The sequence below is a fragment of the Zootoca vivipara genome, chromosome 7, assembly GCF_963506605.1.
Source record: "Zootoca vivipara chromosome 7, rZooViv1.1, whole genome shotgun sequence".
Classification (NCBI taxonomy): Eukaryota; Metazoa; Chordata; class Lepidosauria; order Squamata; family Lacertidae; genus Zootoca; species Zootoca vivipara.
Window position 1 is genome coordinate 54,630,625 of NC_083282.1, and position 23,733 is coordinate 54,654,357.

Here is a 23,733-nt window from a genome sequence, read left to right on the forward strand (position 1 = left end):
GACACGGGGACAAATGGAAGAAGACGCTTTCACCCCGGTATGGCTCCCCTATATCACATACACAGCCCAACAAGACGACGACAAGAATCCACCAACAGCATATGAATCAATCTGGCTAACCTGATTCAAAAACACACACACACCCTACTCACATGAAAACAAAGTTCACCACAGCCAGTCACAAACAAACAACCACACCCTAGGCCAACCCCAACCTCTCTCTCCACCAAAGGAACACAAGCGAATAGTAAAGAGAACCTGCACAAGCGATGCTGGCACAAAACCCCGCACATACATTAAGTAAAATAGAAACATCGCCGCCCGACTCAACCCCCACTCACCATTCCCCCCTCCCAACGCTTTCCCCCTTTTCTTCCTAAGCCGGTAACACTAATGTCTCAACAAATGAAACTGATCTGTAGAAAATGTAACTTGAAAAAAGAGACATTGCACATACTTTTGTAAACCAAGAAATCTTTAATAAAAATATGTTGTTGTTCTTTTAAAAAAAAGCAAACAAAATATAGAAATAAAGAAAGCCTTTTGCCAATTTTAGTCAGTGTTTACATAACTGACAAAAACAACAACAATAGCAACCGTTTTAGAAGACCTACCTCCTTGTCCAGAATAAAAACTATTAAAGTTTTCAGAATCCACTTAAGCTTTACTCAGGTGATTAAGCTGAAAACTGCATACACCTGAATTAGAACCCACAGCAGACAAAAACTGGAACTGCAGGAGCTGGACAAACTGCAGATACCAAGAACGATCCTGCCTGAAACAGGATTGTAAAACCAAAGCCCTTTCACACAAAAAAACAGCTTCAGAGTTTGTCAGTAAACACATTTTATAGGCCTCCCTGGTGACTGAGAAGAGGAAAGTCAGCTATAAAATTATTTATTTGGCCCTATTACCATAACATCTAAGCATCTGCCCACTCACGCTGCTAAATATTTATTCTCACCACGCCCCTACAAGGCAGGGCACTGTTGGAAAAGTGATCTGTGGAAGAAGAGTAACTTGGCCAAGATCTACGGAGTCTCATACAGCTGTTCCATTTATTGTTTTTGAGAGAGAGATTGAAATTATGATGCACTTTCTTTAGTTGCAGTGTATACAAATATTTTCCCTTCAGATATTCCACTTCCTTTTTACCAGCACAACTGGAAGCAGCTGGTGAATTGCATGTGTCTCCGGCAAACTCCTCCTAGCACCACTCTTGCTAATGAACTCTTGTGTGTGACATGGGTACGCATCTGTTAGTAGGGACCGACAGAGATATTTTAATCATCTTTCTAATGTCTCTCCAGAAGAAGGCTGTTTCTGGCTCGAAACGCTTTGGACTCAAACCATCTTCAACATGAAACATAAAGACTTCCATATCTTTGTGGTTTACCACTTTTGTTTAATTTGCAACCATACAGAATGCAAGGCAGGTTGCCATAAACCTCTTGCAACACTTTTCCAGAGGTCACAGAGTACCAGTAAAAAGGGCCCAAGCTAAGCGGTACAGGATCTGCCTTGCACTCAGATGGACCCAAATTCAACCCCAGGCATTTTCAGGTAGGGCTGGGAAAGCCATTAGTCTGAAATCCTAAGGAGCCACTGCAGAGAATTCTGAGCGCTGAGTACAGTGGTCACATTGGAAGCTTCTTCTGTTGTGGCATTATTATTATTATTTTATTGATTGAATTTATATACAGTGGTACCTCGGGTTACAAACACCTCGGGTTGCAAACACTTCAGGTTACAAACTCCGCTAACCTGGAAGAAGAGTTTGGATTTGATATCCCACTTTATCACTACCCGAAGGAGTCTCAAAGCAGCTAACATTCTCCTTTCCCTTCCTCCACCACAACAAACACTCTGTGAGGTGAGTGGGGCTGAGAGACTTCAGAGAAGTGTGACTAGCCCAAGGTCACCCAGCAGCTGCATGTGGAGGAGCGGAGACGCAAACCCAGTTCCCCAGATTACGAGTCTACCGCTCTTAACCACTACACCACACTGGCTCTGAAAGGTACAGTTGAAGTAGTACCTCGGGTTAAGAACTTTACCTCAGGATGAGAACAGAAATCGCATGCTGGCGGCAGCAGGAGGCCCCATTAGCTAAAATGGTACCTCAGGTTAAGAACAGTTTCAGGTTAAGAATGGATCTCTGGAACGAATTAGGTTCATAACCAGAGGTACCACTGTACTGCCCTATACCTGAAAGTTTCAAGGTAGTTGACAGAACAAAATCAGAATATAAAACCACCTTCAATGGTACATTCAATGGTACACACATGCTCCCATCGCTAAGGCTACACATGTACTATATGCAAAATGAGTAATTACACTCAAAATGACATCCTCTCCTTGCATATCTCCCTTTAGGGAGCACATCTCAGGGCAATGCTAGGTCCCAAACTAAAAAGTGCTCAGTGGTACACTGCTTGTTTTCATTGGAAACAGCAATATGGCAAACCTGACCATGACTTTGGGGCACCTAGTCAACATTTTAACTAACCGGAAATGCCCAATAAGCTTCCAATAAGCTGGCATTCACAACAGAGGCTGATCATACAACCATTTGGAAGGGGCTCAAAGGGTCATTTAGTCCAACCCCTAGGGAATGCAGGCATAACCAGCAGAGGTGTTAACTGAATGGGAGCCACAGGGCTTGGACTAAAGAGAGCTTCAGATTGGTGTTCAGGAAGACTGATGCAGACATGTGTAATAATTGCAAGATAAAGCACTTGGCAGAATTGAAATCAAGGAGCTGCTTTGAAGGCTATGGGGCTGGAAAAACTGTCTGTGTGTGTGTACGCGCGCACATACATGTGCATGCAGGTGTGGAGCTGGACATACAGGTCTCCAAGTCCAGAAGAAGAAAAATGAGACTGTGGACAACTACAGAAACAAGAAGAAACAACTACAGAAAACTTGCGATGACAGCAGCAGAAATCACAAGACCAGGCTGAGATGCATCAGCAGAGAAAAGAAGGGAGGAGCCCTGGGTTGAACTAACGGGGCGAGTTGCCACAACGGAATCAAAGTGTTCTTCCTACCAGAAGTGTGTGGGCGGGCTTTGCATGCATTTTTCAGCCGGCCTGCCAGTCCTCATTTGGAGAAACAAGCATCCAAAAAAGTTCTTAAAAGCATCAAAGGAGAGTATGGCAGCAGGAGGAGGAGAAGCAGCAGCTGGATGCTCTCACCCTTCTCCCTGCCACTGACCAAAATGCTACGCCTCTCCCAGCTTCAGCCCTACATGCCCCTTGAGCTGGAATCAAAGCAGGATCCCATAAATCCCGCTTCCATGTGTCAGATCAGCTCCTGGCCCACAGCCCAGCCACAAGCCCCACCGCCCAGGAGGCCAGAGGACAAAGAGAGGCTAAAACTTTGTAAACACTGCCAGAAGGACAGGGAAAGTTTCCCCAAATCTCTGGACAGAGGGAGGCTGCGCCAATGCAGACAGAATTCATGCTCAGGGGTGTAATAGTACAGTATGATATGTTTCAGAATTATAGAGTGCATTTAAGAGTGCAGAACACCTCACACTCTATTACCTCAGTAATCCTACAACCCTGTAAGGTAGACACACATGAGAGATGAGGTTAAATAGGTAGTGGGGCTTACCCAACTCCACTCAGTGAGTTTCCAGAAGTAAACTGCGCATCACCAACTCACAGTAGCTCTTAACTACTATGTTGTTTCAACTCTATAGAGGACCTTCCTGATCTTGTATTGCAATGGTGTTGCAGAGGAAAATGTCTAACCTACTTGTCTCTTCCAGTGGGTGTTCCCATGAAAAATCTGGAGTATGATCAGTGCTATTTTTCTAGAAAAAGAGGTGCCAGAACTCCCCATGAACGCCTCCCTTGTTCTCTTATAATGGCAATGGCGTCCCCCTGAAAGGTGCTGGAACTGAGTTATGGCAAGTTCCCCCTGAAAAAAAAAGCCCTGGGCATGATTAATAGGATCTAAATGTCAGTGGATATGAAACCAATAGAAAATCTGTACATAAACTTGTAAATTTACTTTGCACAGGAATTCAGATGCTATCAACGTACAACAGTCCCAGGTATCTTTGCTCCATGACACGAGGTAACATGTTTGCAGGTGCTGAGAGTCACTGAAAGCACTTCTGCATCAAAGTGGGTTTTCCCCCCCAAGTTGTAGGTATACCAGTTCAATGCACCCAAGGGCAGTAAGCATCACGATACTGCTGTCTTTCCAGATTCTCTGCCTATTGGAAACTCTGAAAAATGAAGGTGACATTTTAGCAATGAGAAATCATGCCTTGTTTTCCCAGAGAGTGCTTCCTGCACTTGGAGATATTCGCTGAAGTGTAAACCTGGATTGTGGGAAACTTCCTGTGCAGCCCCACCCTGAAACACCTAGCCAAGATCACACACTGTTAAGAGCAGAGAACAAAGCCAGATCTTCAAGCTCCAGGGTAAGGACTAATCTGTTCATACTATCGCCTCCCCATAATCAGTAGAAATTTGTGGCATAAACAGTCAGTTCACTTGACAGAAAAACAGTGAAAGGACAAAGTCAGATGGCGCAAGAAGAAGAAAGGATTCATTAAACATTGTATTTATTTGTTAGCACTGACTGCAAGAAATTGGCTCTGCCCATTATTTGTGTCTCTGTTGAGTGATGCAGCCATCCTTTGAGGTGTAGTTCATTGGACAACTAGTCTAACCCTTAATTTCACAAACTACGGCCCCTTTTAGAAGTACTTCAAACCCTTTCACCAGTGCTCAGTGTAGAAACATAAAATCTGTTGCACACTGACCCTCATGCAGACTTAGCTTTCATTACAGGCTTAGAGTGGCTTAGGAAGGAAAAGTCCTATTAGATCACAGAGTTCTCTACACATATTATCTATCATTGTTCTTAATGGGTGTAACAGTTACTATGTTTGGATTGGAGTGTCCCTGACCTTGTTTGCAAGTGAAGCAAATCTTCAAATTCAAGACAGTCCTACCAAAACAAACAAACATAGCTTCCTGGCTTATTTTTTATTGTTTTAAAATATGTTTATTTTCATTGTATTACATTCTTTGTACACTGCTTCTAGACAATCGTAGTTAAGAGATATATAAATTGTCTAAGTAAATAAATAAACCTGAAGCCGTAAAACTTACATAATGAATAAACTGTACTTTTTAAAAGCACCATAGCAGTTTTTTATGGAAGAGAAATAAATAGTGAAACAAGATGGATAGGTGCACATCTTACAATTCCATCTTTTATACAACTATCCTTTTTCCACCTAACCACCCTACACCCTGTCATATGTGGTGGGGATGCAAGTTTATTAAAAGCTTCTGGGAAATGATATACAATGAATTGAAGAAAATGTTTAAACTAATTTTTGCAAAGAAACCAGAAGCTTTTCTACTAGGTGTAGTAGGAACAGTCAGTGGCAGAGGAACCCTCTCCGGCACCCGGGGCAGCGCCGCCCATACAGACTGAGCATGTGTGGCATCCCACGTATGCACACTCCGTACGGAATGCCACACATGCCCAGTCCATATGGGTTGCCGCTCATGCGCGGCACTTGTACAGGCTGCCACTTGCAGGGTGTCCGTATGGGCTGCCACACAAGTGGCATCCCGTATGGAGTGCGCATGTGCAGCAGCTCGTATGGACGCCATGCAAGTTGCAGTTCGTACGGACTGCGCATGTGCGGCGCACATATGGACTGCACACAACCTCGGCCACTCTACAAATGGGGAGGAGGCAGTGGCCATCTTGTCACCCCTCCCAGAGTGGTACCCGGGATGAACCGCCCCTCCGCCCCCCCCCTTTCCTACACCCCTGGGAACAGTAATTCCCAAAGAACAGAATAAATTATTTATGTAGCCCAGAGATGGAAAGAAGAACAGTTGCCAACAATAGAAGAATGGCAAATAAAACTTATGGACTATGCAGAAATGGCAAAATTGACGACAAAACTCAGAAACTTTGACAATGAGAAGTTTAAAAAAGAATGGGAAAAATTTATTGTGTATGTGCAGAAATACTGTAAACGAGTTGGTACATTGGCAGGTTTAGTTTAAGCACTTGTGAGTAGTAAAGAATTAGAGAATTTAAAGGTGTAACAAGTGGATAAAAATGATAACAAAGTGCAGTGAATTATGTAAGATGTAAAGAACCAGTAGAAGGGGGTGGAAGGAAGTTTTGAGGTTACAAGAACCTCAAAAGAAGGTTTGTAAAATAGTAAGATTTTTTATTAGAATCATAAATGTTAGGTGATGGTTAATTTTTATATTCTTATTTTATTGATTATTGTTTTTGAAAAAAATATTAAAAATTTATTTACCAACTCATCAGAAGGCCCACTCTCTACAAGTTGGAATGAGGCCCTTTGAAACAGTCTCCCATTCCATAGCAGACAGGTGCCATCTCCATTATATTTTCAATACCTATGGAAGCCTTTTAAATGGAGATTTTATTTCATCCCTGTCCATATCTCCACTGAACTGGAAATTGTATTTATATATGTTTCTGTTGCTGGTGTTTCTGCTGTTAATCACTTGGGAATGTTTCATGAGAAGCAATTCATAGATGAAATAATAAAGATCAAATACAATTGTAGTTCATACCCTGTCTCTCAAAGGTTTTACAAATGGGGTTTCCCACATGTATGGCTTTCAGCGCTTGTTTTCACATGCATGCAAGAATTACCGTATTATCTGGACATGTCATGGACGGCTGCTTTTGAGTGCATAACTCCAATACAGAGATATTGTATGGGATCGACTTGTTCTCTAAAAGAAAGTAACAGTAGAGGCATGTAGGGTAGATGGATAGATTCAGGCATTGTGAGAAATTATATATGTTATATTGCACATAGGCAGATCCTTCTCCATAATGAGTAGTCATAAAAGGTAAAGGTAAAGGGACCCCTGACCATTAGGTCCAGTCGTAACCGACTCTGGGGTTGCGCGCTCATCTCGCATTATTGGCCGAGGGAGCCAGCGTATAGCTTCCAATTTGCCTTAAAACAAAAACAAAAGCAGGCCCATGTAAATTACACAACACCCATAAAACCCACAGTTCAAACCAAATTCTCAGACTCAGACTTCTTTTAATTCCAAGCATATGCCTTTTGAACCACTTGAGACCTGGCGGTTCAAACCAAAAACCACAAAGAAGATCCCACAATCTTCAAGTCTGTCTACTACTGTTCTAGGGGATATTGATATTCCAGAGAGGACAGCCTCTCCTGCTGAGCATTTCACTGTACTGAGGTGGCCAGGCACCCTATATTACAGAGAACACCCCTCTATTTGGAAGGGCAGTCTAAGGACAGTCCTCTATTTGAAAGCATCTTGTTAGTGCAAGAACTTCTGCCTGTGCAGCAGGATGACTTTTCCTCCATCTCCTTGCATCTTGCCTCCCTCAAGTACTTCTGCTCCAGAGAGCTGGGAGGAAACCCCAAAGAGTGGGGGAAGAACACAGAGAGAGGGGAAGGAAGTCCCATGGCACTTGTTGCTATCAGCTTCATTGCATACAACCCCCCCATTTGGTTTGAAACTAAAAAAGCTTAAGGAGGAGAGCAGAGGTCTGGATGTTGCCCATCAACAGTGAACACCTGGAGAACAGACTGAAACCATCACAGGTCACCAGGTGGCCACCTTCCCAATTGTTTATTTGTATTCCACCCTTCCCCTAAGAAGCTCAAGATGGCTAACAAAAGAGGTAAAAACCATGAATGAACACAATAGGGAGATTGATTGTATTTCTATCTAAATTATAGTAAATTATGTATGACTTAACACCAAACATAGGCAAATATGATGCAGATCTGTGACCTCTGGTTTCCCCCGGGTGATGCATTCCTTCTTTAGCCACCACCCTCGAATGTGCACATAACAATTTTGGTCTTATTTTAAGGCAGATTACTAATAAGACCCTTAGTGAATAAAGCTGCCCTGTAACACAGCAAAGCATGTGTCATTATAGAGTTGGATCTATAATTAGTCATACTTAGGAATAGACCCAGTGGCTTTAGTTGATATAAGGGTAGATTTCTTTCATGTTTTCAAAGCACAGAAGCCGGAAGAGTCTGTGAGCAGAAGGTGATAATCATTCTGGATTAGCTAATTCCTGGCTGCAATTCTGGGTGTACGCCCCATTGAACAGAGGGGCCTGGTCTGCAGGTAAAAGAAACTTTATTGAAAAGGAAGCCACAGTTTAATGTGAATGTACAGTGTGCCAGTGGATGCTGCAGAAAAGTTCTCGCTTCACTCCTCATGCGCCATGCTGTCAGCAAACAGCCTAGAGTCTGGCTTGTCAGGATGTCTGCACCCCGGCACATGGTTTGTTTCTCTCTCTCCAAAAAAAACAAAAACACCCAACCATGAGCAGCAAGCCAAGAATAAACCTTGGTTACAGCTCCCAGGCTTAGATATCACAACAGGCCAGACACGGACTTGTTTCTCAATAGTGTAGCAGCAGTGGGGAGAACCAGCGCAAGAACTTTCAGTGACAATAACTCCCTGCTTGTTCTCATTAAGCCACAGTTTGTTTTTAACAAGGATTAGAGGCTCAATATCCATAAGGGACAGCTGCCTATTCCTGCATTGCAGGGGGTTGAACTAGATGGTCCTCAGGGTCCCTTCCAACTCTATGATACTAGAAGAACATGAAAAGCCTGGGACTGATACTGAAATGCACAGGGATAGACCTGTGTTTTGTCAAGGGTGCAAGAGTGTAATCTTGTGCACAAGGCAAGGAGGGAAATCAAACTGCATCCCACTTTTACAGAAGGAATTACACTTCTGGGTTGGCTGGTACTGAGCAGCACCAGAATGACCCAGAGGAGACAGATGGACTGTGAAATCCCCTCCCCAGAAGCTGCCTGGAGCAAAGAGCATTTAAGAGAACTGTGGCTGATTCTCTGCGGCTGCTGGGTTTGTTTTAATTACGAAGAATCAAAGTTCCTCTGCTTTCTTCCCGCTGCAAAGCCCAGCCCTTTACATTCCATCGGCTGCCATAAGAGCTGTGTCCAGGCGCTGACCTCCACAGCAGTGAGTGTTATGTGCATTGCTGAAATACCCTGGCTTCTCTTTTCCCTTCCCTTCTCCTCCTCCTCCCTCCAATCCAGCTTCCCTGCTGCCAAGGAGAATGCCTTGAGCATGTCTGGCTTGCTCGCATCAGACAAGCAGCTTACAACTCCCTCTGTGAATGGGATCTGACTTTACCTTTTGCAACAGGGCCTACTTGGTTCCCAAATGAAAGATACCCCACCCCCAGTGAGTGTGTGTGTGAGAGAGAGAGAGAGTGTGTGTGTGTGTTTCATTCCACTCTTCTCCAGCATCCCCAGTTTTCTTCTTCAGGCAGCTTGACTATTGAACAAAAGGAGAACTGAAAGTGTAAGGAAGGAGAGGAAAGGTCTCTCCAAGCCCACTATAACATGGCTTCAACTGTTGACCCGCAGACAGTTTCAACATATGACATATACATGAAAAATTTGGCATGCACACCTTAAACATGTAATGCATAGACTTGACTAACATATGCCAGAGCATTCACTCAGGAAATGGGAGTTATTGGCCACAACTCCCCTAACGCTGGGGAAAAGCTGCAACTTAATGTGTGAGGCAGCCCACAGAGCTAAGGAACGATCCACCCTGCACCTCTCCATGTTGTTTCTCAAATTATATCTACAAATATCTGATTTGCTACTAATGCAGGATAGAACAATGTTCCAAGTTTTGCATTTGAATAACAGATCAGGGAAATGCCAATGCCAATTTTCATGCCCTTTGTGGAAATTATTCTTCTTCTTTCATTTATGAGTCACTTTCCTTGAGGCATCTGAGGTGATTTACAGTACAACACAAATCCAAATGGCTTCCGCATCGGTGTTAACACTTGAAATGTTCCATAGATTGAATGCAGAGCAGCATTCCATGCAAAACACTCCTGAAGTGGATTACAAGAGCACTCACATACAAATGACTAGCTGGAACCTAGTTTCATTTAAAACAACAGTATATCGTCAAGTCCATTTTATAGATGAGATCATAGAGGCAGCTGCTGCTACAACACTATTAAAGTTGGACGGACTCTGATAAAATCTCAATTACTATGGTAGGTCTTGTGGCACATTCTGCGTGCAGAGGGTGTGGGATGGCTTGCAAATTGCCTCACATACATGCCTTAGAACTAAAAGGCCCAGGGTCACTTATTCAGGAGGCCTGCTTTTGAGATTCTATGTACTGCCCCATCTGCTCATCACTAAATAGTTTGGCTGACATTTTAATGGATTCTGTTGCAATCAAATGCTGGAGGCTGTTGAAGTGCAAGGGAGTGCTTTGCCCATTTAAATGGAAAGAATAAGATGTATCTTCCTTTGAAGCTATTCAGGTGTGTTTAAAAATAGACACCAAATAGAACAATAAAACAACAACAACAACAACAACCCTTTGGTCCCCACCCTGGCACTCAGCTGTCACCTGTGGCTCCTAGAAGCTGTCAGCATGTGATAGCAGCCACACTCCAGGAATGGCTTTGACTGGCTGGCTAAACCAGGTGAAGGTAACCGGTGGGTCTCAAACCCTTGGTGAGTTAGGGACTTCTGTATGCAAAGACAGGCTCTGACAGATTGAGCGGATGAGAGCAATAGTGGGGCCCAACAGCCAATAAGGCGTTTTCTGCATGTGTGGTAGAGGAAAGTGAGGGGATCTGGATGGTGGCACATTTAGAAGAAGGAAAACTCTGGTTCTAGACCTTTACTGGCTTGTGAGATATATTTAAGAGAAGAAAAGGTTAAGGAGTAAACCCTACACAAATAAGGAAGTGGAGTCCCTAAGATGGTTGGATGAAGCCTTGTATGCCTCTTTCTGGCAACTCCTGCAGCAAACTGGTGCCCAACATATTGTCTACTTTCCTTTAGACCACATCAGTGAGCCTGAGAGGAGGATCTTGTTGTCTGGGCAGCCCATGACGTCCATACACACTGCCCAAACTTGCACCCCTGGAAAGTCACTCCGGTGCTGCTAATGCAGTGGTTTGACTTCATCCACAGAGGCACACTCCGTTGTCTCTCGAGACAGATGGATGCCAACAACAGGAACAACAAATCTGAATGATGGCTAAATCTGTTTGCTACCCAATTCCACCCTACTGGAAAATTCAGTCCCATCTTGCACTAGGTACTTTCCTTTAAACAAGGCTTTGTACTTTAGTGACACTGTTTCATGCTACCTTTTCATGCTACCTTTCTTTGGCTCCAGTTAAGTGCTTCCTGTTCCTAAGGCAACTGACCTTCAACCTGCTTTACCTCCCAGGAACATTCCTTGCTTATTTCATCATCTCCTGTATATTTGCCAGCTGAAAGGTAAAGTCTGTCTGCTACCCTTTCATGGACAGTGTTAAACATGCAATACACCTTATTAAACAGGAAATCTCTCCCATCTTCTGAGTTTGGGAAAACCTGGGCTCACAATGCGCAATTTAAACCTCAGCCAGATCCTTGGCACCTTGCCTCCCAATCCAAAGAGCTGTGATCCCCAAGCAAGTGTGGCTCAGGGTGTAATAGTTCTTGGCAGGATGCTCAGTTTGCAGCCCAGCCTGAGGCTCTGCTCTCCAGTCAACACACTCCATAGTGGAAAAGCTAGTTAAAATAAGGTCCTATAAAAATATAAATATAGATTTTATCCATTTATAATATTTATTGCAGCTTTGTAATAGCAAAATAGTTTGCTTATATAAAATCTTCAAACATCAACTTTAAATATTGATGTTTTCAACACTGTTAGAACATGTATATTGTTTACTGAGTGTAGTAAATCATAAAATATTCATATATATACACACACACTCTCTCTCTGTGTGTGTGTGTGTGTGTGTGTGTGTGTATCTCAAGGGAACTGAGCAACCAAAGATGGGTGTGCAAATCAACCAAACCTCGAATAAACAAAAATGCAATTAAAAAAAATATAAAGAGAGAGGAAAAGGGCAATAATTTTCTCTAACTAAAGATACAAAAAGCACCCATTTTCACAAAGCAGAGTGAAGTTGTGTCAACTGGGGGCAGAGGGTGAGGCAGAGATGTTGAGATGTAGTGGCTCTTCTAGGAAAGGTAGTGCCAGGCGGCCAATCAAGAAAAGCCAGGCTAATACTATGAAGAAGCTAGTCGATAAACAATAAAGCAGACTGTAGTTGTTTGAAAGGCACAACGAGAGAGCAAAATTTTGAAAGCCAAACCATCTACCAAACATCACCACCGATATCCCACCAGCATGACAGGAGCACCTGAGCGTTTGCTAGCATTTGTGCTACACCAGCTTTTTCACTGAGAACATTAGCATCAGAATATCCTTGCCATGGCTTGCTTTGAAAGCTGGGGTAAGTTCAAAAGCAGAGAAACTGTCAAAACAAGGCATTTGCACTGCAAAGATGCTACCGGTACAAGTATTGATGCATCAGCATCTGTGGAGCAAGGGCAAGAGTTTCACCCAAGTGCCATAGGAGCATAGGGACATTGCAGAATTTAAGACATAAACAGATTACTGGAACAGATTCCAAATAAAAGCACCAGAGACAACTAGAACTAAGGTTTTCATTCCTCCACCCCACCCCACCCCCCAGTCTCAGACAGAATGGGAAGTGTCAACCCTGGAGATTTAGGCAAAGTTAATACAGCAGATTTTAAATTTCCCAGGAGAGCTGTTTCTTATAGCAACTAGCAGGATTTTACTGCTCTTTGTCAGCTCTTTTATTAGCATCTTGCTAGCTCTCTGCCTAAATACCCCAGAACATGGAGGAATCTGTGCATTCATGTATCCCACTGCATAGGTGATTCCACCTTTTCCTGGAAAGATGGGGACATCCTCAATAAAGGGAAAGAAGGAAGTTTTGCAATGTTCGCAGCTAAGCTGCTGATCTCGGCCTTTTGTAGCACAGTCACACTTCAACCAGCTGCTGGACATTTCACTGCCCTTGCTTTTACTTCATTTTGTCCTTGGCAAAGCTAAATCCTATGCAAATTCCAAGAAGGAAGATAAAGCGGTTCCTCTGAAAACCAGGGCCGGAAGCACCAAACTGTAGCATCGTTTGTTGCAGTGCAGCTGTGGAGGAGCAAAAAGTCTTGAAGCCATTTTACGCCAAGTATTGAATCTCATCTCTCTGCTCAGCTTTCTTTGCTCAGAAGGAGAAAGGATGAGAGTTGGGTTTGGAAGCTAGCTAGAGGCCTGGGATAGGAGTTCTGAGCATTTGTCCAGTCCTAGTCCAGTTTAAAGATAAAGAACTGTAGGAAGGCAGAGCTGGAGCCCTGAAGTTGCCTATCCACAGTTAGCAGCTGAAGAGCAGACTAGGCAAGCACACCACTTGGGCACAGTCTTCCCCACTAGGGTGAGGTGTATTATGCTTTTAAGCCAGTGTTTCTCAACCAGTGTGCCTCCAGATGTTTTGGGACTACAACTCCCATCATCCCTAGCTAGCAAGACCAGTGGTCAGGAATGATGGGAGTTGTAGTCCCAAAACATCTGGAGGCACACTGGTTGAGAAACACTGTTTTAAGCTACACTGCGGTAATTTATTTCTAAATTAGCAGGTGCACATCTGTATCCTCTTTTTACATGTCAACTTCCTTAGTGATGCATTTGCCTCTCTGGATGAACCCAAACCCAAACATATTCACAAAGTATCCTATTGCTTTGTGTCAAAAGATTGCCACTTCTTCCAGCAGGTTTTAGATTATGGCCGGTTGTAGCTGTATTTTTCTAATGCTTAGATAATCTCTAGAAAAGTATCCCAGATTACTCTACTTGTCAGCTGTTTTACTACCCAATGCAGGCAGCAACATGCTTGCAGATTCCATGCATACTGAACTCATCAATCATGCCATTGCACAGAGCTTTCTACCTGTCAACAACAGTATCAGGCAGGAGTAAACAAATGGCATATGCTACTTGTATAAATCCCTGTGCACTTTTGCCTTCAGCTTGGTAGAGAAGCCTTTCCTAACCTGTTGTTGTTTAGTCGTTCAGTCGTGTCCGACTCTTCGTGACCCCATGGACCAGAGCACGCCAGGCACTCCTGTCTTCCACTGCCTCCCGCAGTTTGGTCAGACTCATGTTGGTGACTTTGAGAACACTATCCAACCATCTCGTCCTCTGTCGTCCCCTTCTCCTTGTGCCCTCCAAATGTTTTTGACTATAACTCTGATCACCTCTGACCACTGGCCAGCCTGGTTGGGGCAGATGGGAGCTGAAATCCAAAACATCTGGAGAGCACCAGTTTGGGGAAGGCTGGTGTAAAGTCTCAAAGACATGTATTAGCAGTAGCCCCCTGCCCATCTGACTAGGTTGCCCCAGCCACTCTGGGTGGCTATATTCTCTGGGTGTATCCTCGACACTGCGATCCTAACATCTCCTATGAATTTAGGGCTGAATCATATGACAACTTCACAGGTTGATGCCATGACTGAAGCTACCTTGAGTGGACTATTAATTTTAACTAGTTAGTTGGGCCAGTTAATCCTGCAAGGGCACTGACAGGTGTTTATAGTATGGCAACATGGATGAGTTTCATTGCAAATAGGGCAATCCCATTGCTGGCAGGTTAAAAAAAAAACCAGCCATATGAATCAGTCTTTAAATTGGCAAATGCAAGTGAGAAAATTGGCACTCTCTCCTTCCTGCTGCCATCTGAAAACCACATGAACAAGCACATTCAAAAGCTTTCCTGGTTCAACTTATGGATGCTTTGTAGCGGTCATATGCGGATATGCACAAGGGATCCCTTTTATATATCCGGTCTTAGTTAATAGCATAACTTAGATAAACTTACGGTAGATAAAGGCTGATGAAGTACTGTTCTTGAATGCTGCAGGGTCTGGCTCTGCTTATTAAAGCCCCTTACCCCTTTGCTCTGGAAGCAGAATACCCCCCCCCAAAAAAAAACCAACTCAACATACAGAGTACACTTTTACTGTTGATTTGAGAAAGCTGAATTCCAGGAGTTCCTTTCACTTATAAAGATATAAAAGCCACATGACTCAAAACCTGGCTATATTTACAACTAAGTCTCAAATGCTCCCATTGACTATAATCCTGCTCTAAAGCGGTTTTAGGCTAATACCCAACATATATGCTCAGCATATTCCAGATGTTCCATAACTTCAATGCAATAATGTTCAAGCATCTCCCCTAGATGGGGCATTTGTAAAAAGGCAAGGACGTCACACCCAAACCCTACGATCTGATTTACATTTTTTTTTACAAAACTTCTGAAGTGGAATTCTGCTGTCTAAATAGTTTAAGGAAAAAACACATTCCTTCCTCAAAAACTTTCAAGATCCCAACATGGTTTGGGCCATATAGTACTTCACTTATAAGAGAAATGATCCCCCTCTTGAATAGTATATCCTTACAGCAAGGGCAAGGAAACCTGGGCTTGGGGGAACCAAACATGGCCCTGCAGGCATCTCTTTCTGACCCTTAGGACTCTTCCCCAAACATCCTCCTTCTGTGACCTCCTGGAGCACGAACTGGACTGTGCCATTGAATTCTGATCATGCCTCTTGTTTGCCTGGATGGGGCATAGAGAGGGGTCTGTGAGTGTGTGTACAAACTAGTCCACCTGTACAAAAGGTGGGATAGTTATACTATACTATACTATACTATACACAGAACTATTTCTCTCTTTGGCCTGATAAATATGTGCCCCACCCTTGCCCTATAGCAGATGGAACTCCCTTCATTTTCAGAAAGCATTTTGTTATGTAGCCTGGGAACTGCTGTTCAAGGAGTGCAACTCCAAAATTCATTTGGGTGCACCGGACTGCCATAGTCAGTGAGTGCACTGAGAGAAAAATATACACAGGCCCTCTCTTTGACTTTTCTAACTGACAAAAAGGTATTCATGTCAATTTAGAGGGAATCAATGATTTCTCATGTATTCTATGAAGAAGAAGAAGAAGAAGAAGAAGAAGAAGAAGAAGAAGAAGAAGAAGAAGAAGAAGAAGAAGAAGAAGAAGAAGAAGAAGAAGCCACCCAACAAAGAAGGGCTGGCTACAGCCCTGGTGCATGAAACCAGTTGGGTGGTTACTTAGTTTAAAAACAAAAACAAGTACAGCCCACTCCCACTTTATTCCCAGTATAGAGTGTCTCCATGAAAGCAGAGGTGCATCTTTTTGCAAAGATTGCACAGGAGGTGAGGAAGACCACCACTGAGTAAACAGATTCAGCCCCTAAGAAGCAATAACAGCATACCCTCCAACATGTTGTGTCCCAAAGCAGGAATGCTAGATCGCACACAATTTCACTCCCAAAATGGCACCCATGCTCTCGCAAGGGGGAAATGCGATGTCCCTTTATTCCAGGACACTTGCAGGGTATGTAATCAGAAAAATATACTTCCACTGTCAGGGTCCCTGTAATTTCCTTGGCCTTCCCTTCCACTCACCTTCCTCTTCAACGGTGCTATCCACAGTCCATCTCACTCAAGTGTTATCCTAAGCACCCTTAAACTAATTCATGCACACGCCATGCCAGAAACATACACCATGTTCAGAAACCAGGATTATTATTTTTTTAAAAAAATCCAAACACATATAATCTCTAATTTTCCAACAACAGACATTTAAGAAGCTGCATTGCTCATTTTGGTTAGCACCAAGGTGGTCTGAATCATTAATGCAAAAAAGCAATTTTAAAAAAATGAATGGGAATAAATGTGCATTATCTTACTGAGTCCAGAGTTTACATAGCTGCAACTTCAAATCTAGTTGCAAATGTGCGCATTAACATTAATGAGCATACAAATACCCCTTAGAAACCAAACACAGAGCTAACTATATTTATCTAGGCCTGTACTTTGCATAAACAGAGCTACATCTCTGCAGCGACACCGGAGATGCTGACATCTGCAGCAAAGATGAGGATGGAACCCCCTAACAGGCTGCAGCCAGAATGTCTCCATCCCAGATCGTGGCTTAATTGAGCCAGTTCCCTTTAATTTCTGCAAGCAGCAGAAAAACAGGTGCAGTAACCATGTTAAGAAGCATCCTCATCATTTCGCAAGCCTGAAATGATCTTGAGATAATGAGACACGCGCACTCCCAACTGGTCATTAAACACCCTTTTATGCCCCCGAGGGCTTTTGAAGTTCTGGGGCTGAAGCCTGTCATTAAGAGGCAACTCAGCAATTTTGTCCACACCTTGGCCAGGAGAAGTCAGCCCAAGATTACAAGAACTGTTTGCCAAGCTCAGTTTTACTGCTTTCACCACCTAGATATTCTTTGAGACTGAAGGAGAACTCAGGCCATTAAGAGTTTACCTGAGAAATGGTAATGCGATCCTCACAGAGTCCACAATTTCATCAGGATAAAGAACAAAGCAATCCTAGGCATCTTTCATTAGAAGTTAACTTCCACTGTGTTTGCATGGTGCATATGCTATACATCTAGAACCCTTCTCTGGAAAATATGCGCAGAAGTCTCTCAATACTACTATGGGATTCTTTGCGATTGCATTACTTGATTCGCTACAGGACAGCCAGTGTAGTGTAGGGATTTGAGTGTTGTACTACAACTAACTAGACTCTGATTCAAATCCTACTGGACCATGAAGCGCACTAGGTGACATTGGCTCAGTCATTCTCTTTCAGACTAATGTACCTCACAGGTCTGTTGTTATTTCTTTATTTTTATTTTTATTTTAAAGCCCTGCATACCATTAGTCATAAAAGAAAAAAATCAGAGCGCCGCAGCGTCCATGTCTTATTTTCGGGGTATGGCTTATATTGTGCAAATGCATAGAAATCCTGCTACGGCTTATTTTATGGGTATGTCTTATTTTCAGGGAAACAGGGTAGACTACAGTGGTCAGGCTATCCCTGTTGTGAGGGTGACAGCGGTAGCAGAGAAGAATATATGCCACCAAGCTCCTTGGAGGTAAAGGAAGCAAGGATAATTTAACTATACTGTACTAGAACTCCTCAATCGGTACCACTTGCTCAGTGATACAGTAATCACTTAACATGGGTGCATTTTCCTTATTTTAACACTGGAAGGAGTAACAGGCAAGTCTAAGAGCAGGAAATGGGATCAGCAGGTAGCTTTCATGGATCATATGATCTGGCTCTTCCACTCTTGACCAACTGTGTTTCAAAATGTCACCGCAATAAACAAGAGACGTGGCAAGAGACGTCTATTTGTATCTCAACCGAGCAGGCATTTCTACAGCCATGTCGCAGTTATTTCCAAACCTGCTTTGAAGATTGCCAGACAGTGCAAGACTGAGTAATAACAGTAATCACCAGCTTTAATTAGTGGCCCTTCCAATATCCTTGGGGCACTGTCCCTTTAAACAAAACCTCATGGTCAGATGTGCCAACAAAGAAGTGGGGGGGGAGGCCACCCTCAGCTCAGCTCCCAACCTGGAACTACATTCCTTGCCCGATTATCATTACCAGAAGCAACATGAAAGAGGGAAAGAGGCCAAGCGAAGTGGCCGGTGCCAGAAATAGACAAGAGAGCTTTAGCGAGCACTAGCAGCCACCTGTACTGCACAAGGACAGCACATCAGTGTTAGTACACAAACTGGCAAGCAGCAGGCCTCAGATGGCACCAGCAGCAGAGCAGGACAAGGAAGTCAGGGAGGGCAGTGGCGGCGGCAGCAATAACGTTTGCTGCCACCCCCACATATTGAAAAAAACCACTTGTTTGTTTGCGTCTCCTTCTTTTTAACGGATGTTGTGATGATTCAAAAGGAGCCAGTCACACACCTTGGTGCCAAGGTGTGGGTTGAGGAAAAAAGCCCACACAACTGGGCGAGGCAAGTGGTGGTTACTCTGCTGCCTTATCTTGATGGCAGCTCGAGATTAAGGCACGGTGTACTGTTTGTTCTGGCTCACCTTGCAAGCTGCCTCCCCAAAGGCGGTTTTACTGCTCTGCGGCGCCAGACTGCATGGATGGCCCTTCTTCCTCATGCTCCCTGCAGGGGGGATTTTAACTCTTGTTCCCATTGGGGAGACTCTCCCAAGACTTCTCCCTGCTGTTGTTGTTTTGCAGGGATGCAAACTATGACTAGCACCTGAACTTTGCTGCCATCGGAACCAAGGCGGGTCCTAAACGTCAGGCACAGTGACTCAGATGAGGAGTACCATTCAAGACAGCACATTTCCTGTTAATTCAGTCATTTTACCTCTGTGTGGAACACTGTTTGGATGTTCTGCCTCAGGCAGCAGCAGATTTTGAGCTGCCTCTGAATGGAACAGCTGCCAGACCCTCCAAGTTCCTCTATTTTCCCGGCACAGTCCCAGATTTACAGAAGCCGTCCTGGTTTCTGATTTGATCTCGGAATGTCCCGCTTTTCCTTAGGACATCCCTATTTTCATCAGAGAAATGTTGGAGGATATTCTATGGGTACATAGATCCAGGGCTCAGCAAGGGGTTTATATTGTATTGTCCCTGTGATGGAAGCACAACGAAAGTCCTGTTGAATTAAAAATGCACATATTGCTAGTTTCTGTAGGGAATCAGCTTTAACACAAGCAGCATGAAAGCCCAGGTAAGGGTGCTGCTTGTAGCATCTTTGGGTATCTTGGACAGCCCATAAAATGGAAAAAGTTAAGTAGAAGCCATGGATCATATCTGATTCTCCTAATGTAGAATTTGGCCCTGCTAATGCAATGATTTTACATACCCTCGAACATTTCTCCAATGAAAATATGAACATCCCAATCCATAATGATAATTTTACTATTTATACACTACAAACATAATAAAACATTAAACATTAAAAAAAACCTTCCTTATACAGGATTGCCTTCAGACGGCTTGGGGGTTGGCTAACTCCATACCCTCCAACATTTCTACAATGAAAATAGGGACATCCTAAGGAAAAGCGCGACATTCCAGGATCAAATCAGAATCCGGGATGGCTTCTTTAAATCAGGGATGTCCCTAGAAAACAGGGACACTTGAAGGGTTTGGTTTTATTGCTTTGTTTATTTTAGATGGTTGTTCTAGTGGTTCACTAAGTGAAGCTGTCCTACATCAGAAGCCCTGAGGAGATGTCCTGAAAGGGGGTGGTCAGATCAGAAGAAGGGATAGGAGAATCTTGAAAAGTTGCCAGCTGTTGACCTCAGAGGGGGACTCATCAGGTTGCAGCTAGCTGTGTCTGTGCCCAAAAAACATCAGAGCTGCTGGAGGAAGACACTGTAGGTGAGGACTCTGATCCCAGGGAGGTTGTCACCCAGCCACGCCTTGCCAAGCCGCCCCCTGCCAGTCTCACTCGCAGTCCCAATACCACCCACTCTACCTCTGGGCTTGGCACCACCTGCTACTCTGCCAGAGCTTCCACCTTCAGCAATCCCAGTGATGAACCTCTGCCCACCCAGGAAGCACCTAGTCTGGCTCCAAGCTGGTGTTGCCACCTTCTGTGTCACCTACGAAGAAGAAGAGAAGAGTTTGGATTTGATATCCCGCTTTATCACTCCCCTAAGGAGTCTCAAAGCGGCTAACAATCTCCTTTTCCTTCCTCCCCTACAACAAACACTCTGTGAGGTGAGTGAGGCTGCGAGACTTCAAAGAAGTGTGACTAGCCCAAGGTCACCCAGCAGCTGCATGTGGAGGAGTGGGGAATCGAACCTAGTTCACCAGATACCGAGTCCACCGCTCTTAACCACTACACCACACTGGACACAGTGTGACACAGTGGACACAGACAAGTACAAACAGACAGCTCGTGTCTAGCTCACGAGGAGGAGGAGTTCCTGTTTCCTTGGTCAATCCCAAGATGCATCTTGCTTGCAGCACTGAAACCGTGCCTGCACCACTTCCTTATGTTATGTTAGCTTATGGACCAATGTCTTCGCTTGCTTGGTCATGCCCTGCACCTGCTGCTCCGGTGTCCCATGTACTGTACTGATTTGGAGATTAACATTTTTAGCAAAAAAAAAGAAATCTGAGTCTGAGTACTTCCTCCAGCATGAACTGTGCATGACACAATGTACTCTGGATCAGAGGAAAAGCAGGGTACAAAAACATATAATAGGTAAATAAAATTAATGAATCATGTTTGCATGTTTCACCACCGGAGGTTAGCCCAAGTATATTAACCAACCGTGTTGCAATGACCCATGAGCTGATAGTGGATGTCTACAGGTATGGATGAGGAATCAGGTTACAGGTGGCCATAAAGCATCAGAGAATCATAGAGTTGGAAGGGACCAAGGGTCATCTAGTCCAACCCCTGCAATGCAGGAATCTCAACTAAAGTATCTATAACAGATGGACATGCAACCCCTGCTGAAAAAGCACCCATGAAAAAGAGTCCACCACCTTCTGAGGGTGTGCATTCCACTGCTGAACAGCTCTTATCCTCGGAAAGTTCTTCCAGGTGTTTAGTTCGAATCACCTTTCTTGTAATCCATTGGAATAGGAGCCTCTGGAGCAGGAGAAAACAAGATTGCTCCATCTCCCATGTGACAGCTCTTAAGATATTTGAAGATGATTATCATAACTCCTGGCATGCTCTGGCCCATGGGGTCATGAAGAGTCGGACACAACTAAATGACTAAACAACAACAAATCTCCTCTCAGTCTCCTCTTTTCCAGGGTAAAGGTAAAGGGATCCCTGACCATTAGGTCCAGTCGTGACCGACTCTGGGGTTGCGGCGCTCATCTCGCGTTATTGGCTGAGGAAGCCGGTGTACAGCTTCCAGGTCATGTGGCCAGCATAACAAAGCCGCTTCTGGCAAACCAGAGCAGCACACGGAAACGCCGTTTACCTTCCCGCTGTAGCGGTCCCTATTTATCTACTTGCACTTTGACGTGCTTTTGAACTACTAGGTTGGCAGGAGCTGGGACCGAACAACAGGAGCTCACCCCGTCGCGGGGATTTGAACCGCCGACCTTCTGATCGGCAAGCCCTAGGCTCTGTGGTTTAACCCACAGTGCCACCCACATCCCTCTTTTCCAGGGTAGGCATACCCAATTCCCTCAACCGTTCTTCATAAGGCTTGGTTTCCAGACCCTTGATCATCTTGATGCCCTCCTCTGCACACATTGCAGCTTGTCAATATCCTTCTTAAACTGTGTCAATATCCTTCTTAAACTGTATCACTCCAGATGTGGTCTGACCAAGGCAAAATTAAGCAGCACTATTACTTCCCCTGACCTGGACACTATACTTCTGTAGGTACAGCCTAGAATAGCATTGGAATTTTTGCAGATAGACAAGAACATCACATCCAGTCCATTTACCTGGTGGTAGCCAGTCAAGGAAGATCCAGAGAGAGGGCAGTCCCTAAAATCTATACTTCTAGACAATTATTATTATTATTGCCATTACTGGGCCAGATTATGTGGAAATCCTATCCAGCCTTTGGAGCCGAGGGACTGACACTGTGTCAATAAGCATATTGATAAATTCAGAGCTACAACAGGCAGGTAGCCATCAAGGCATTAACCAGCCCTGCTGAAACACACTCCACACACCCCCTCTAGCTTCCCATGAGTATGGATGGGGGTGAGGACTGATTTAGTTTCAACCCAGCCTGCAAAATCAGTAACTTTTAGGGGGGGGCATTTTCAAGAGAAGAAATTGGGTTTAATTGCAAGCTCAATTAAGGCAAAGGGAGTGATTGCAACTGAGCAGATTGATTAAAAAGTGGGAGAGGCTGGGTGAATTAATGTTAATTAATTATGCGTGCTTTACACTGTGACATTAAATACATTTTCACTCATTTGCTTAAACTGCAATCCTAGAAAGATTTCTGCGAGAGTTAAATCTCACTGAAAACAATGGGGCTTACTTCCAAGTAGACGTTTTAAGATTGGTCTGTTAGCTTTCTAGGATATATATTGCATCTGGAACAAAATGAAAAATCCAAGCCAGACAGGCTACATTCACTGAGGGACTAAATATTATTGGATTTTCTACCCCCCCCAAAAAAAAAAAACAGTTGCAAAGGTCTTAGCCTTTCTTAAGAATTGGAAAATCTGAGTGATCTTAGAGAATTCCTACACTCAGTTCTAAACATAAAATGCAAACCAGGAGCTTTGGGTGTAGAGATACAACAGGTTCCATGCTGATTTTCTCTCTAAAGGGAAGCTGGCACCTCTAAGAAGTGTGGGTTGTCCGTCCGTCCCCACCCCCCACCCCCACCCCCACCACCACAGCAGCTTACCTTTCAAATTCTGTTTCTGGCCCTGACAGCCAGCAATCAACAAAGGGGGATTGGCTTACTAGTTCCTGATTGGTATGGCTTCTGTGTGTCAAGTGTGCAGAAACAGGATGTCAAAAACCTTCCAGTAATGGAATGGGCTTTTTCAGCAGCTCCCAGTTCAGATGGAAGTCTTCACTATGAAACAGTATTGGAGCAGTATGAAAATTAATACAAGGTTAGGGCTGGAGAGATTGGGGTGCATAGTCACCCTGCACATTTACGTACATGCACACATTCAAACAAACACACAAGAGTTGAGACCACAAGAAGGGCCTGCTGGATCAGGCCAATGGCCCATCTGGTCCTGCATCCTGCTCTCACAGTGGCCAGCCAGATGCCTAGGGAAAGCCAGCAAGCAGGACATGAGGGCCACAGCACACTGCCCACCTGCAATGCTGAGCAACTGGTATTCAGCAACATTTTGCCTCTGATAGTGGACATGGAACATAGCCATCATGGCTAGGAGCTGTTGATAGCCTTTTTCTCCATTAATTCGCCCAATCCTTTTTAATCTTCTTCATGAACACTTTCAAGTGGCTAATGCTCTAG

General features: G+C 44.1%; 1 protein-coding gene across 17 annotated transcripts in view; it reads right to left on the minus strand.

The window, feature by feature from the left end:
- Positions 1-23,733, minus strand: part of PLEKHA6 (pleckstrin homology domain containing A6) — a 191,605-nt gene that overhangs the window by 108,433 nt on the left and 59,439 nt on the right. The window contains exon 1 of one of the 17 annotated variants that reach the window (XM_060277087.1): positions 23,146-23,230. The exons of 15 other annotated variants lie outside the window; for them this stretch is intronic. The gene's annotated coding sequence lies outside the window, so the exon portion shown is untranslated. Of the gene's footprint in view, positions 1-614; positions 23,098-23,145; positions 23,231-23,733 lie in introns of those variants that run through there. One more of the 17 variants, XM_060277084.1, reaches the window with a different exon arrangement.